Consider the following 10,396-nt stretch of genomic DNA (forward strand, 5'->3'; position numbering starts at 1 on the left):
TTCCTGCAACATCATAGGGGCTAAGGAGTTTAATGGCTGGACGGACGCGCAGGCATTACAGCAACTTACGATGAACCTGGATGGGCGGGCAGCGGACTTCGTAGAGGCGCTACCCGCAAGCACGCAAACCGATCTAGAGGGGTTAATCCACCGACTCAACCTACGCTTCGGCACGCGCAATATTATACAGGTGAAGACGGCCAACCCGGCGAGGACTTTCATGACTACGACGAGGACGTGCGATCGCTGACCCGGATTGCCCGTCCAGAGTTTGCAACTGAGGTCATTAACGCGCTAGCAGCAGACAAACTCCTCAGATATTTATCTCGCACCGTGTGGTGGCAGCCCAAAGTGGGTAGTGCAGGCCTCTCCTTTGATACTCTGGTCAAGCGCGCGCTTGAGTGTGAGGAGCTCTCCGGCGAGTGCGCACAACTTCAGGGGTCGGGACGGGAGTGTGTCGTCGCGAGCCTGCTCCCAGACGAGGAAGAAGAGGATGAGCTCGCATGCACAATAAGGAGACGGGCAAGGGAGCCGCAGAGATCCTGCGAGACAACCCCAGGGTGGGTAGCCGGGATACAGACCGGCATAAGAGATATCGCCGGCCAGGTGGCCCACGTACGCGAGGAAGGGAATAGAAATATGAAGACCATCCAGTCTGAGATGGGTGAGCTACACTCCACAGTAGGGGGGCTGGCCGGGCAGGTGTCCCAATTAGAGTCTGACGTTGGACAACTGCGTACTGGGAGAGGGAGAGGGAGCAGGCAGGGAGCCCACTACGGAGCCGCCACCCTCCCCCGCGCATGCTACCTGTACGACCGTCGAGGGCATCTCATGAGAGACTGTCCTCAGCTCGCCCGTGCTAGGCAGGCGCAGGGGTTAAACTCCAATGCCCCCTAGAGAATGGACCAACTATGGGTGCAATCGACGCGGTCCCGATAGAAATAGATAATGAGAATAATGGCGAGCGAGTGACCTCCACACAGATCTCAGCAACAACACCCAAGGGCGCGGTGACTCCTGGCGACTGGCTGCGGGAGCTGGTGGCGGGAATCACGGGGGCCACGTCGCTGGTGGAAGGGCAGGTCAACAGGCACCGTACCCAGATCCTGCTGGACACGGGGGCGGTAGCCTCACTCGTGAGCGCGGCGCACTGCAGCATGATCAGGGTCGATGTGAGCTGCCTGCAGGCCCCGGACCGCGCACTGCACACGGCGAGCGGAGCTGGAATGGGGCTACTGGGGAGGGCCACCCTGGAAGTCCGCATAGGCAGCCAGGTGTGCGCCCAGGAGTTCTACGTCTCGAGTGTGTTGTGCCACGAGTGTATTGCAGGTACCGACCTCCTGGAAAAGCTGGGACTCAACGTGCAACCCCGCCAGCGGTGCGCCACCATGGAGGGCAGCGGGGAGTGGATACCATTCCTGGTACGAGAGCCGAATCGACCCCTCTTCGCACCCGTGGTCGCTACCCTGGTGACGGCCGTCACCATCGGGCCACTTGCCGAGATGCTGGTGCCGGTGACAACACCCTCCACCGACCCCACGCACCGACCATCGGGTGAGGTAATGCTAACCCCCCACCCGGAATTGGCAAAACGGTACGGGGTTGTGGGTTCAGCCACGTTGGTAAACGCAGATGGGGGCCGATTGTTTATGCAGGTGTTTAAACCTCACAGTACCCCGGCGATACAGCGACGGCGCACCACGATAGCCACCGTACATCCCCTGCACGCGCGCCACTCTGACGACTCGGTGTTTGCACTCTGGGCTAAGGACCCTGGTCGCCCCAAGGGTGACCAGGACCTGGCCTGGCGAGTCGGCCCGACTCCCCGAGCCGAGGTCGTTCCCCTCTCGACGCGTTACACGTACCTTGGGCAGATTTACCTAAGGGGGAGGCCGATCAGTTGCGCGGGTTACTGCGGGAGTACATCGACGTGTTCAGTGAACACGACTCGGACGTGGGTCGGACAGACCTTGTTAAGCATCAAATTGACAATGGTGCAGCTCGACCCATCAAACTCCCCGCATATAGAGTTGGCGCACCCGAACGGGCCCAGATCAAAGAGGCAGTCGGGGACATACTCCACGATAACATAATCCAGCCCTCGGTGAGCCCCTGGTCAGCCCCGGTGGTACTAGTAACGAAAAAGGATGGGTCAACCTGGTTTTGCGTCAATTACCGCAAATTGAACGCGGTCACCCTCGGCGACGCCGTTCCCATACCCCGTATTGACGACACCTTTGACAGCCTCGCCAGGGCGCGGTATTTTTCCACCCTCGATCTCGCGTCCGGAAACTGGCAGGCGGAGATGGCGGCAGAGGATCGGCCAAAAACCGCCTTCACCACCCCGATGGAACTATTCGAGTTTCGAGTACTCCCGTTCGGACTCACCAACACGCCCGCGACGTTCCAGCGGCTGATGGAGCTGGTGATGTGGGGCTTGCAGTGGGAACAGTGCCTGATTTACCTGGATGATGTGATAGTGTTCAGTAGATCTCTGTCTGAGATATCTACTGGTGATGTGGGGCTTGCCCCGATATCACCACCGATTTTATTTTGGACACCGACGCCTGCAGCAGCGGGCTGGGCACGGTGTTGTCGCAGGTGCAGGATGGGACGGAGCGGGTTATCGCATATGCCAGCTGGACCCTGAGTGGAGCCGAGCTGAATTATTGCGTGACCCATCAGGATTTGTACGCTGTGATTTTTGCGTGTAAGCAGTTCCGGCCGTATTTGTACGGCAGGAAATGTCCCGTGCGCAGAGACCATTATGCTCTGCAGTTCCTCCTTACATTCAAGTAGCCGCGGGGGCAGATGGCCCGGTGTCTGGCGCAGCTGTAGCAGTACAACCTGCAAATGGAGTACCGGGGTGGGCGGATGCATGCGAACGCGGACGCCGTATCGAGGCGACCCGCGGTGTGCGCCGAGATGAGGGCGGAGGAGGCCTGCCCGTGCTTCACAGGAGGATGCTGCCGGCGGGCAACGGACCCCCGGGAGGCCGCGCCACTGAGACCCCCACAGAGGAAGCCGGGGGCCCAGCGGACCGCCCGGCGATCGCAGAGCCCACGACTCAGGACCCGACAGACCACCCCGCCCAGATCGGACGGATCCAAGAGGACGGCAGCTGCGCCTTCCCAGGCCTGGACGACGAGCAGCTGAGACGAACCCAGCAGCGGGATCCGGATCTGGCGGCGGTGGAAGCGGCCCTATGGGAGAAGGACGCCCTGCCAGGACCCTGGAGTGGCTTGTACGGCCGGTTGTGTGTGCAGAAGGGGGTGATGCGAGAGCTAACCGAAGCCGGCCAGCCGGGGTGCATCTGTGTTCCCGCCCAGGTGTGACCCCAGCTGCTACAGTTGGTGCACGACCACCCACTCGGGGGCCATGACAGGGAACGGCCCACTCGGGAGACCCTGCGTTGCCAGTATCTCTGGCCCAAATTGGTGCAAGACCTGGCCGCCTGGGTACAGGGCTGCCGCGCTTGTCAGCAGTGCGGACCGAAACCGGCACAATATCAGGTACCCCTAAGGCCGTTCCGCGTCAGCCGCACAAACCAGCTGGTTGGGATCGACCTACAAGGTCCATTTCCACGATCCCACTGAGGCAACCGGTATATCCTCATAGCGATGGAGTATTTCACCCGCTATCCCATGGCGGTGGACATCCCCAATAAAACGGCCCTTGTGGTGGCCCGGGCATTCGTGGAGCATTATGTATTTATCATGGAATCCCGGAACGAGTCCTTACCGACCAAGGTAGCGAGTTCGAGGCCGAGCTGTTTCAGGCGCTGTGCAGAGAGTTTGGAATCCAGAAGGACCGAACCACGGCATACCACCCCCAAGGGAATGGTATGGTGGAACGTATGAATCAGACCTTAGCTGGGAAGCTCAAACGTATGGCGGCCGCAAATCAACGGGATTGGGACGAACACCTCCCCTATGCCCTATTCGCCTACGCCACCACCGTACACACGTCGACGGGACAAACCCCGTTCTTAATGATGTTCGCCCTTGAGGCTCATTTACCCGCAGACCTGCTGTTCGGCGTTCCTCCACCCCAACCGAAGGAAGGGAGCCGCCCCGTGGAGCACCTGATGGAGACCCTGCGAGGGGCCCGGTACCGAGCCTACCCGCAATGGGAAGCCACGCATTGGCGACAGGCACAGGGCACTTGACCCCATATGGAACCCCCCTTGTTCCCGACCGGCGCTAAAGTGTGGCTACACACCCCTGGCGTCGGGGCCGGGCAGGTGGGGAAACTGACGACCTACTGGCAAGGACCCTGGACCGTGGTGCGGCAGATCTCCCCCTGGACGGTACTAATCCAGGGCGGGGAGAGGGACTGAGAGATGGTGGTCAACGTTCGCCGCTTAAAACCATGGAAAGCGGCCCCAGCGAGGGAGAACCCCGCCGCCCGAATGCCCCGAAATCCCGGGGCACCCGCACCCCCCGTGCTTGGGGGCCTCACACGCTAAATGGGCCCTGCCGAGCCCCCGACCCCGAGACGTCCCGGCCCAGCCAGGGGACGGCGTGGGTGACGGCCCCTAAACCCTTCTGCCGCTGAGTTTGTGCCCCAGCCCGCAGGTACCGAGGGACGGGGGGAACCGTTAGAGTGGAGGAGGAGACCGCCGCGGGAACCCCAGAGGACAGAGCCACCCGCCCCGAGACCAGCCACGAGGTCCGGACGGATCCCCCGGACCCCGCAGCGCTACCTCGTGGGGGCAGCCCAGGCGAGGTGCTCCAGTCAACCCAGGATGGGGACTGGCACCTCGGGGGGCTATGTGATGCCACCGCCGCGATGCCGCCCTGCAGGCGCCCACCGACGATCTCACCACCACCAAGCGACGGGGCCGTTGCTGCTTTCCCCTCACCACCCCCCACATAAACACACCCTCACACATTTCCCCCCACATAGAGCTCTGAGGGGAGGTCATCTGGCCGACAGGTTTTCACCCAGAAGCCCTCTCATAGGGATAATCTTCAAGGTTTCCTGCGGCCAGGGAATTGGGCGATCTCCCCCGATGCTAACTTGCACCGCAGCTTCCTGACTTGGGTTGACATTACATGATCACGACGGGGCTGCCCAGCCACCGCGGTTAACACACACCACACACACCGATAGGCAGGCAGATAGGGGGCGGAGCCACGAACGGCGGGAAAGCAGGGTCGCCCCTCTGATTGGCCGGGCACTCGGCAGCCAACCGGTGCACGGACAAAGCAGCGAAATGCGGCTGGGAACTCCCAGCAAGCCGGTTGGCCAGTGAGTCGGCGCCGGGTTACGTTTTGATTTAGTAACAATAAAAGGGGCCGTAGAAAGGGAAAGAGGTCCTCTTGCTCCACAAGTCAGCCATCGGGACGCTCTTCAGTTCGGCCACTTGGACGTCCGTGCGACGAGTCGAGGTGTGCAGAGAGGACGGGCCTCCGGAGCGCCGTACGTAACAAAACTGTAAGAGAGAGAGCGTTGAGATTTAGCCTAAAAGTGAAAGCAGCTTAAGTCCTAACAAACTAGGTAAATCGGGTACAGACCATCGGGAGATAGTTTAATCCTGCCTTGCCGATTCCGACTTATTCGGTGAGAGTGGCTCGCAGTCGCGCCGATAATAAATCGTTAGTAACTGATCACAGCCTCGTGTGGATTCGGCGAGTGTGTGGAAAGCGCGTGGTGCTGTGTATGTGTGCGCTCGTACGTGTGCGGTCGGCGCTTCCGCGGGTGCACGCTGAGTAATTGATCACAGCCTCGTGTGAATTCTGCGAGCGTGTGGAAAGCGCATGGTGCTGTGTGTGTGCGCTCGTACGTGTACAGTCAGTGCTTCCGCGGGTGCACGCTTAGTAATTGCTCACAGCCTCGTGTGGGTTCGGCGAGCATGTGGAAAGCGCGTGGTGCTGTGTGTGTGTGCGCTCATAACGTGGGTGGTCGGTGCTTTCGCGGGTGCGCGCTCTGTTCTGTGGCTGTGGATACCCGTGCTGCGTGAGGGTTCACACCCACCGCGAACACCTGTCCCACGGCCTTTTAAACGAGCTGTAATACACCCCCGGTGGCCACACGTGCGCGAGTGACGTCATTTGCCCTCCGACCCCTGACCCTCTGTTCAGCGCGTGTGATTGGTGCGCAGGATTGTGCGAGCGGAGACGTCGCGTTTGATTGGCTGGGGAAGCAACAAAGTGTTTCCAGGCGGCCGTGCGCCAGCCCCGAGCTATGCCTCACAGGCAGGATCCGCGGACTCGCGGGGATGCGGCTCAGGGAGAGCCGTCGAGCGGCAGCCCTTCTTCCGCCAGCGAGGACCTGCGCAGCGGCAGCTCTCATGCGAGTGAGCAGTCCGGGAACAGCGGGCCCCCTCTGGCCGGCCCCTCGTCGGGAGGGGACCTGGGGGCCAGCGACCCTAACAAGAGAAGGGATGACTTACAAGAACCTATTTCATCCCATTGGTTCAATGGGAAAGAAAAATCACCCCAGACTGGTTGTTGTCCAGGGGACACCAGCCAGCGGTAAAACCATGTTGAGCAAATTCATTGTGCACAGCCTACTGCCAGGTGAGAAGTGTTTTTACGACGCTTCAAGGACATTGTGGTCATAACTTTCCGGGAGATAAATGATGTTGGAGAGATGTCACTCGCAGAGCTGTTTTGTGTGCTGCACTCATGCTTGGGTGAGAGGGTGATAAGATTTTCGACAATCAAAAAGAGAACCCTCTTCCTGATGGATGGGTTGGACGAGTTTGGAAAGCACCTTGACGACGCCAATGTTTTCACTGATTCACATAAGACGACAACATTAGAAGCAATCATAGCTGCTCTAGTGAATGGAAACCTCGTTGATCGAGCTGTTGAAATCACTGGGTTTTCCAAGGAAGATACAATTTTATTATACTTTTTGGTTCTTTCAGTAAAGTCACGTAGGTATAAAATAAAATTAATCACGATGTTTCGGGTGCAACATAAGTGTCCGTCATCAGGTGGGAAATGACGGACGCTTCTGTTGCACCCGAAACGTGATTTATTTTATTTTATACCTACGTGACTTTACCGAAAGAACCAAAAAGTATGGATTCCTGCAGTCACGAAAGCTTCAAATCAAGATTAAAATTAAATTATATAACACATTTTACAAAGAAAGGAGTCTAACAGAAAGCACTCAAGCAACTACAGGAAAGTGATACAGTTAATACATTATGGCATAACCTTGCATTCTGTCATATAGCAGCCATTATACTGAGAAAATTTTACAAAAACCTGACAACTCTTGAGATTAGCCTCATTTCAACGACCGACCTTTTCACACAGTACGCGTTTGGGTTGATAGAACACAATGGGCGTGGCAGCAGTGGGGTCAAGGAAATCTCATCTTCTCTTGCAAACATGGCTCTGAAGGGGGTTCAGGAAAACATCCAGATGTTCAGCCATAGCCATGCATCTGTCGCATCCAACACGGTCAGTGAGATGTCATCAAGACTTTTGAGGACAGCGAGGATGGGAAGTTCGATGTATTTTCGAGGTTTTTTTTGTGGATTGGCATCAAACACTTCATGGAAGTTATTTGAAGCTGTCCTAGATCCTCCGTCTGTAGATTCTCAAAAGGAAATAATTCAGTGGCTCAATCGCAGCATGGAGACTTAGAAGGGAAACAAACACAGGCTCAGCAGTCTCTTGCGCTGTGTGCACGAGCTGCAGGACATGACAGCCATGAGTGATGCCACTCGATCAATAACGGAGATAGACCTGAGAGACACAATGATGTCACTGCTGCACTGCGCTGCCCTCTTCTGGATCCTGCAGCAAAGGGGAACCTGTGGAGACACTCAAACTGTTCACTTGCGGTATCATTACTGAGGAAATGAAGAGACTCCAGCCTGGACTGCACAGATGTAAATAGCTATGGTAAGACTCGCACACCTCACATTCACTAACTCACAAATGCTGCATGTATACTGTACGTGTCTTTGTATGTTATAATACGAATTCTCTCTTAGTAACTGCACACTGTGTAATGTAACCCCACACATGCATCACCACATGGTCATGCAGAATCCACGTATGAATACAACTGTTCACAAAATACTTCCCTCACTCCTCTCCACTCAGTCCATGCTCGCCTCTCCCCTTATCCTTCCCACTAACCCCCCAATCTGCTCCTCCTTTTACTTTTCTTATAATCACTCATCCACTCAGGGCTATTAGTTTGTGAGTGCATCCCTTTTTCTTTGGTTCTTTCGGTTAAGTCACGTCTAAAGATAAAATAATAAATTAAATAATAGCGACGTTTCGATTGCAACACAAGCAATCATCATCAGGCATAAAAAAAAATAGCAACAAAAATCTAACTAGAAAACTATAGACAGACATACAAGCAGACAGACATCACAAGGACACACAAAGAGAGAGCACATATCGGCACAAAAAGAGAGGTCGTTTCTGTGACGAGGCCTTAAATATAGAGAGGGGGCGGGGGCGGAGAGAGGGAGGGGGCAGAGAAAAAATTAGCATATCAATGACTGAACGACAACGTGATGCTGCAAGTAAGATGACACGGCACGCAAGCTTGAAAATCAGGAGAAAGACACACTAAAATTAAATAACCTAGTAAAATATCGAAATGTAATGTAATACAACACAGAGGGTCGGTCAACACACAATTAACGCATAGCCCGGTTGATTACGTATTTCAAAGATTGCTAAATTAGAATTTAAGTGTGAAAATTCCAAAAAGAGGACACAGGCAGAGAGAACAGACAGCGGTAAGCAAGATGACGACGTGGTACGGTACGCAAGCTTGAAAATTAGGAGAAAGACACACACATACACATTAAACTAAACTCTATTTATCTTACCAGGTAAAGCGCATTTATCTATTAGCTTCTTTTTCAGAAGCCACTTGGCCACAAATAATAGCTCAGCAAATTGGCTGATCATGTGGAAATTTATAGCAGCAACATAATCTCGATGCATATTTTTTAATGCGGAAAGAAACCCCGTAGGACCCGGAAAAAAAATCTAATCAAACTCCAAATGTACAAGCATCAAAGGTGGGATCGAACCCCCGACCTCCTGCATACTCTGCATCCTGGCAGAGCCAGTGTACGGCTTTTCGATGCACAAGAAAAGGGAGCATCGCAACGTCTGTCTGATCCACCAACCGTCGCTGCTGCCTCAACAGTGCTGGATTACAGGCGTGCGGCACCAAAACAACACATTTCTTACACTGTGTGTTGTGTTTTGCGTGTTCCTTACAATGCACACGCACATGTTGATATTTGTGTTTTGCGTGGTCATGGGCACACACATTGCTGATGCTGCTGCTCTCTATGGGGTGTTGCTGGGATAGAACATCACATTCCAGTTTGATAAAAAAAATAGTAAAGAAATAATCTGAGAAACTTTAATTTTTTTAACCCCCCTCCCCCCCCAAAAAAGGTAACGGATTTGTCACACTCCAGAATCGATCGATACCCACGAATGTATTTGCAGTGGGAATTTTACGAAAAAGGTTTTCTTAATTGCCCTTTAGTGTCCATCACTTAGTGTGTTTCTGCAGCCACCTATCCACATCCAAGCCTGCTTATTTAAATATGGTTTAATATCGCTCTGATAATTGTAATTGCAAATCGGTTTAATATATGCTTTAATAATTCTTTAATTTGCCTTTCCACTAAATGTTGAGTTGCACCCAAGACTAATGATGTGATCCATTGCGTTATCTGTCGTCCCTTCCTCAGACGAAACTAGAAAGCAGCCAGAGGGATGCATCCACAGGATGCCTTACTGCTTTCCTCTCAGCACATTCCAGAAGGGCGAGGAAAGCGCTTTCCAGGAGTTCATCAAGTGTTCCCTGTGGTAAGTGTCCTACGCGGTGAATGTCCCTTGGCATTCGCTCACAAATTTACGTCAGTTTCGATGTCACCGCCTTCAATATTCAATAGAGTTGGGTAGGAGCAGTCGGGGATATTCCTGCACTCTCCCCATCTAGCAGACTGAGCTCAACGAGAGGGGGGGGACAGCTTCTCCACTAAGACGCCCTCCCTGTCACCCACTACCCAAATGCCCCTCGTACACCTCATCCTCCCCACCCCCTCGTCACGACATCACTTAGCGCTTGTAACTTGGCCGTGTCGTCCTGATTATCACTGCGGGTGTAATAACCATGGTAAAATGCCGTGTCCCTCTGCGCTTCAAAGTGGACGTTAAAGATTCTGTGACATCCATCACAAGAGTGGGACATTTTTGGGCAGGCGTCGGAGTTCAAGTTAGTCAAGAAAAAATGTTACACTGCCAGTGACTCAATTGGGATTGTTACACACAGCAGCAATCATCGCTCACTACCGGCAGCAGACTATCACCATAAACTCAGATTCAAAAGGATCAGAGACCCAACGACTCGCACAGATACTGACTCACACACTCACAGAGAC

At 54.4% G+C, this 10,396-nt stretch overlaps 1 pseudogene; it reads left to right on the forward strand.

Annotated features, from left to right (window-relative positions):
• Positions 1 to 1,388: 1,388 nt before the first annotated feature.
• On the forward strand, positions 1,389 to 7,863 carry LOC144953625 (uncharacterized; annotated as a pseudogene).
• The last annotated feature ends 2,533 nt before the right edge of the window (positions 7,864 to 10,396 follow it).

This window comes from Lampetra fluviatilis, chromosome 79 (genome assembly GCF_964198595.1).
Source record: "Lampetra fluviatilis chromosome 79, kcLamFluv1.1, whole genome shotgun sequence".
Classification (NCBI taxonomy): domain Eukaryota; kingdom Metazoa; phylum Chordata; class Hyperoartia; order Petromyzontiformes; family Petromyzontidae; genus Lampetra; species Lampetra fluviatilis.